Genomic DNA, 6,655 nt, shown 5'->3' with positions numbered 1-6,655 from the left:
TTTAAATTTATTTCTCTTCTCTCTGCACACTTATTAGCATCAATATACAGTTTAGGAAATACTGTTATAGTCTTAAAGATGAAACTCTGGCACAAAGGGAAAAGGGGGGCAGATAATCCTTTACCCATAAACCTTGGGATTCTAAACTGGCATATTTACACAGACTTATTAGAAACTTAAAATAAGCTCTAGATAGCCTTTTTACATACATTACCCACTTTAACCAAACCCACTGAACTAATAAGAGAGTTGCTCATGTTTAGTGTTTTGGCTATTGAGGTTTTTTAAAGTTGTTCTGTTGTGAAAGGGGGATACACTTGGGTTTCCTCTATTTTTGCTTTATGAGAGTTAACGGTCAAGCAGATCTGCCTTTGGTTTGGTTTGTTCTGGTTTAGTACAAGGCGAGCACTAAACTATGGCAGAGCCTTTATGAGGTTTTACATGTGAATGCCACACTTGAGTGCATCACTCTGCCAGTTACCAGAGGTGATTTAGGCAGATTATTCAAACTCTCAAAGCTTCACATTTCTCATCTGAAAATAAAGACAATAATCACCATGTCCTGCTTTTTGGAGGAAGAGTAAAGCTGCTGTAAAGGGACCAGAGGAGAGCGTCATTCCTGCCTCTTTCTGAAATGTTCACTTGGGGACTATACATTCTCCCTCTGAAAGTCTTCTCAGTTTCCCCACTGAACACTCATCGTGATAAACAGAATGTTGGCTGTTTGTTTTCACAATGGTGACTCATAGAGCCCTGATTTATTGACTCCATCAGTGAAGAAGTAAAATTAGGGCCCTGTTTTACACGTGCAAAATGAGCTAGTCAGCAAGTACCATGTAGACATACACCATTCTGAGCCAGGACCTACCGACATATTTTACTTTGCTGTTTCACCCAAACCAAGCTAACAAGACTCCTTGTCTAATGAAATAGTCTCTCCTTAGCTCCATGAAATGTTCTAAAGATGTAGAAAATCTCAGCAAGTAATGATTGAATTCATCATACCAGTTGTATACTAATAACCATGCTCTGTCTCCAACAGTGGTCCCCACCACAGCGTCATGTCTCAACTCTTTCCAGTGGACCACACACAACCAAATGCAACAATAATTTAACTTTGATAATGACCAACTGACTAAGTTCAGAACATCGTTTTAGAAGACTGTTTAACAAACCACATTTTTAAGCCTTAGAGAGCGTCCATGAAGGATTTTGAGCTCGCTTGTACAGAGCACTATCCTATCACACAATGTTCTCAGTTCTCAGGAATGGCCTCATGAGTCATTCCTAATACTAACCCCAAGTTGAGCTAGTGGTATGCACTTGTTGGTTGGATTGTTTAGTTTTAATCTTGATGATTTCAGGGCTCTGGAATATAAAAGAGGAATCATATAACTGGCATGAAGGAAAGCAAGTGGTGCATCCTGGGAACTCAAGGAGTAGGAATGCTCCACTGCATATTCTTCCTTCTTCTAGGATGCATTGCCTCCTGAAAGGAAATGGGCACAATTGTTGAGTGCATTCTGTTTCATGCGAATATTAGGAAAATATGAGCGGAAAAAAATCATGATCGGAGTAGGAAGAATCCTGGACTGAAGAGGCCAGAGACTTGGGTTCTAGTATTGATTCTACCACTTATCTACCTTAGGCAAATTATTTTCTGAATTTCACTTTGCTCTTCTGTAAAATGATGATTTCAGAGATTTCTAAGATACCTTCCTAGTTTCTTATTCTATCACGGTCTAAAATCCATAACTTGTTGTCTCTTTGCTGATTTTTTAAGGAATTCAGGTATCTTATATTTATGCTCCTTCTTTACCAGTTGGCTTTCCGTTAAGTTTTAACAAGAAGCCCAAGTTATTCCAGTCTCCACAGGGCTCCTACTGGGTTTGTGATGGTGGAGATGAAGCCCATTTCCTGAATCACAAAAATCATGCAGTTGAACTATACTTCTAAGTATTGATCTTTTTCTATACCTGCTGCAGGTACTCTATTTGATTTCAGTTCTTGGCAAAAGGAAAATGGATCATCCATTGGTGACTCTTTCATCAATCAAAAAGTATCTTTTACCATGTTCTGTGACCTAAATGATATGTCAGGAATTACTGGAATGGCAGAAAAGTGAAGGACTTTGTCTCTATTATTGAAGTCTTTATATTCCAGTTAGATTGAAAGGCTTGCATAAAGGAGTAGACAACGACATAGACAAGATAAGAGCAGAAGTGTTAACTCGCGTGGTATTGGAAATATGTGCATAGAAACTCCTACAGGAAGGGATTTTTGTGGGCAGAATAACTGGATTAATGCTTCATGGAGAAAATGAATGCTAAGCCTTGGGAAGTGGGAAGGGTTAGGATGGAAATGGCTGAGAGTATAATAACAACTGAGGAAAGGCAAGGAAAAAAAATACAGAAAGGCAACTGGTAAGGGCACTGGTTTCCCTTGTCTTTGTACCTTGTGAACTGAACCTTGCCAAACTGTTGCTCTGAGGACAAAGACAATCTACTGGCAAACATCCAAGGACAAGGACTTTCCTGAAACAAAGGGAAAGGAATTCACACAGGAATGTACAATGCTGTCTAAAACTAGAAAATCCAGTAATTAACTTGATTTTTCTCCAGCAATTGCAGTAGCTGAGTTTATCCCGGGGCCTAAGGAACTTTCAGGTTATGAGAGATCCTGATGGCCACCTCTGCTTGCTAAGGTTAACCCTCTTAAATAGCGTTTGCTTGTTTGTTTGTTTGTTTGTTTGTTTCTGGGCATGTAGGTGAGGATCACAACCTTCTATTAGCATTAAGATGAAAAGGTACATTAAGTCCCATGATGGTCAGGACACATGCCAGTTATAGCAATATTTTTCAAGCTAGATGGGACACTAAGATTAGCCTGCTCTTTATTTTATATATGGGAGAATAGGGCCCAGAAGTTTGGGGTGAAACTATGGATAGCACCCAACCCTAAAGACACTACCTTTTTTCCTATAAGTACATACCCATGGCAGTGTTTAATTTACAAATTAGACAATTTCACAGATAGAAGATTTGTTCTTACAGTTGATCTTAGCAACCTCAGCGTAAGATTTTTTTTTTCCCTTTACTTTCTCACTTACAGGAAGCATTTTATATCTTCTCTTTGGCATATCCGAATCACCAGCATTACTACTCTTGCACTTTGGAGCCATTGTTAGGTAAAGTAAGGGCTCTTTGAACACAAACAAGCACTGTGACACCACCACAGTCCATCTGATAACCAAGATGGGTACTACGTGACTAACCTTTTTATGCAGCAATTGGAAAGAGGCCGGAAAACAAAACTGACTTAAATCTGTAATCCAGTTCCTCAGTCAGGTTTGTCTGCACTCCCTCGGCTTCTTCATTCAATTTTCCCCTTTCCCTATTATGATCGAAAAATGGTATTTTACTCTTTTAATGGTACATGTTATTTAATATTTGTAAGCAAATTTTCATGCGAATGCATATACTTCTATAACTTCATTCTTGACTGTACATAAAAAAAGAGCTGGAGCCATACCCAGTGAATGGCCTAAACCCGTCTCATGAAATGCAGTTTCTCCAAAACTACTAACCTCCCTTGGAAAAAACATGCATTTGCCTGTAGATATACAGAAAAGCGAAGCTCTTCCCCTTTTAAAATCTGATGGTGTTATCAACTCCTTTTTTAAGTCTGTTTCTGGACAGAGAATAATACTGCACATGGATATATAAAGGTGATTACAGCAGTGGAAGTCTGACCTTTGAAAAATCCTTCCCGGTACAAACAAAACCTGGAATGTTTTAAAACCTTGAAGCCAGTCGATTCATTTTTTTATTTGTCCTAAGCCTGAGTCAACATGGAGTGTCCATTTTATTTAGGGTTTGAAATGAGAATGCCTTGGCTCCCTAACCACACATGAAGGAGGTGGCCTTGGAGGTGGCCTTGGAGGTCCCCTTGCCTCAAACCCTCGTGGCTCTGCTGGAATCTCAGGGCCCTGCCAGCATGGCCTCGCCACCAGCTCTACCCGACTTCCCCGCACCGGTGGGGCATTTCTTCACTCTCCCTCACCCATGCTGCTCCATTCCCACCTCCATAGCTTCACACGGATAAGGCTTATCCTGGAATATCTATTCTCTCCCATTCCAATCTCACCCTTCCTTCCAGGCCCAGCTAACCAGCTTCCTCGGTGAAGCCCTCTTGCGATTCAGCCGGCATCTCTCACCTTTATCTGGAATTGCTGGCTCCAAGAGTAAGCCACGTGGGGTACAGCATGCCCACTTTCCTGTTTCTTACTTTGTATCTCCGCTAAGCCCCCTGGCTGCTTGCTGGCACGGACTGCATTTCAGCTTTCATTTATGTTTTGTGCAATAATGGGCACATATTGCATATTAAGCACTCAGAAAATATTTGTTCATTAATGAATGATTAGGGGAGGGAGTAGACTCCTACTTCTGCCTGTTTCTTCTCAGTTGTTAGACCTCAAAGAACAGTTATTTAACCTTTCTGAGCTTCAATTTTCACTCTTGAGAACGGAGTGAAAATACCAGTTTCTTAAGGTTGTCATAAAGAGAAAGGGATTCAATGTGAAGAGCATGGGGGTACAAATTGCCTCAACAAGCAGCAGCTACCATCAGAATGGACTAGTGCACCTGCTCCCCTGGACCTCATCGCAGGCCAACCAAACTAAAATGTAACCCAGGCTCTAAAATGGTTATAAATTCTAACCCTTTCAAATATTTGTCAGCAGTCTCAAAAGAAAAGTATATACATACATATTGTTTATATATGTATATTATTGTTACCACTTCTCATTGGTCAAAATGTAGTGGTGTGGCTTACCTAGCTACAAAGGACACCTGGAAATGTGATCATTTGGTTGGATGGTAATTTGTCCAGGTAAAATTATAATTATTTTATTAAAGAAGTAGGACGTATATATTGGAGATGCTGTTACGGTTTCATAGATCAATTAGTTCTGTAAACATAAGATACACTTCTTGTGGCTTCCCTCTTTAGTCCACATATATACAAAATGTTAAAAATAAGAAATGTTTTGAAATTTGTCTGTGTAGAAAACCTGAAAAAAATCCATTGAAAACAACTCCTGAAACCGATAAACAGTTATCTAACAAGGTTGCAGGATCCAAGGTTTAATATACAAAAGTCAACTGCTTTCATATATACCAGGTTTGAAAAGTGGAATTTGAAATTAAAAACTCAATACTATTTACATGAACACTCCCAAAATGAAATACTTAGACATGAATCTAACAAATGTGTACAAGGTCTACATGGCGAGAACTATAAAAATTTCTTGTGATTGAGGAAATCATACAAGAATTAAATAAATTCAAGTATAGGAAGATTCAATAACGTCATGATGTCAGTCCTTGCCAACTTAATCTACAGATTTAATGCAATCCAAATAAAATCCCAACAAGTTATTTTGTGGATATGAACAAACTGACTGTAAAGTTTATACGGAGAGGCAAAGACCCCAAATCGCCAACACAATCTTGAAGGAAAAGAGCAAAGTTGGAGGAGTGACAGCTCCGACTTCGAGACTTTACTTATAAAGCTGCAGTAATCAAGACAGTGTGGTATTGGTGAAAGAACAGACAAATGAAACAGTGTAGAGGGTCCAGAAATAGACTCACGTAAGTATGATCAACTGATCTTTGACAAAAAAGCAAAAAAAATTCAATGGAGCAAAGATTATCTCTTCAACCAATCAGCACACAGATATGTATTGCAAAATTATTTACAACTGCAACACATCTTTAAAAATTACAATGCCCAATGAGCAAAAAAACAGGTGCCCTCATGGCTGGCTGGTGAGTGTCCAATGTTAAGCATTTTGAGGGGACAATTTGGCCACGTATATTAAAACCTACCAAAATAAACATAAATTTGGTTTAGGAATACCAGTTTTAGTAATTGTTTTAACAAAAGCATAAATGTGGAAAAAGATTTTTATCTTCATGACGGTTTATTATAGTAAATCAGGAACAACTAAATATCCAACGGAAAGGGGCTGAAAAAATAAATTAGTTTTAGATCCAAGAAATGAAATACCATGATGCCATTAACATTCAGATTAAGTTATAATAAAAGAAAGCTATCATCAGTAGGTATCTTTGAATGGTAAGGTAGTGGTGATCTTCATTTTCTGGGGGGCCTCCTCTGACCCCTGAAGCACTCACATTTGGAAGTTGGCATCTGCTGTTCTGTTCTGTTAGTTGTTTTTTTATACCTCAGTGTCTGTTTCTCAGAGATATTCTAAACTAAATACCCAAGAGGTATGAGTGTACTACCTGCCTGATCAACATTAGATCAAGGCTGGTTCCAGGTTCAAGAACTTAAAAAAACCCCACCAGAGAGCATCAGGGATATTGTCTTCCTGTGCTAGGACAACCTAAGCAGACGAAAGTGGGAAACATTGCTTCAATAAGTCCAGACACTGAAGTGGTTCAGAGCATAGGTCTGAAACCCTACTGCTTGGCCTACTGCTCTCTGCCTCACTTTTCTCATATGTGAAATGAAGGTAATAGCAGGGTCCACTTCAAAGAGCTGATGTGAGAATTAAATGAATACTTGTAAAGCACCTAGAATAGTGCGTGTCACTCAAATGTTAGTTCTTATTATAAAGAAGATGTTTCTT

The sequence above is a fragment of the Miniopterus natalensis genome, chromosome 5, assembly GCF_054644295.1.
Source record: "Miniopterus natalensis isolate mMinNat1 chromosome 5, mMinNat1.hap1, whole genome shotgun sequence".
Lineage (NCBI taxonomy): Eukaryota > Metazoa > Chordata > Mammalia > Chiroptera > Miniopteridae > Miniopterus > Miniopterus natalensis.
The sequence above is the reverse complement of the archived record's forward strand: the minus strand, read 5'-3'. Positions refer to the sequence as shown.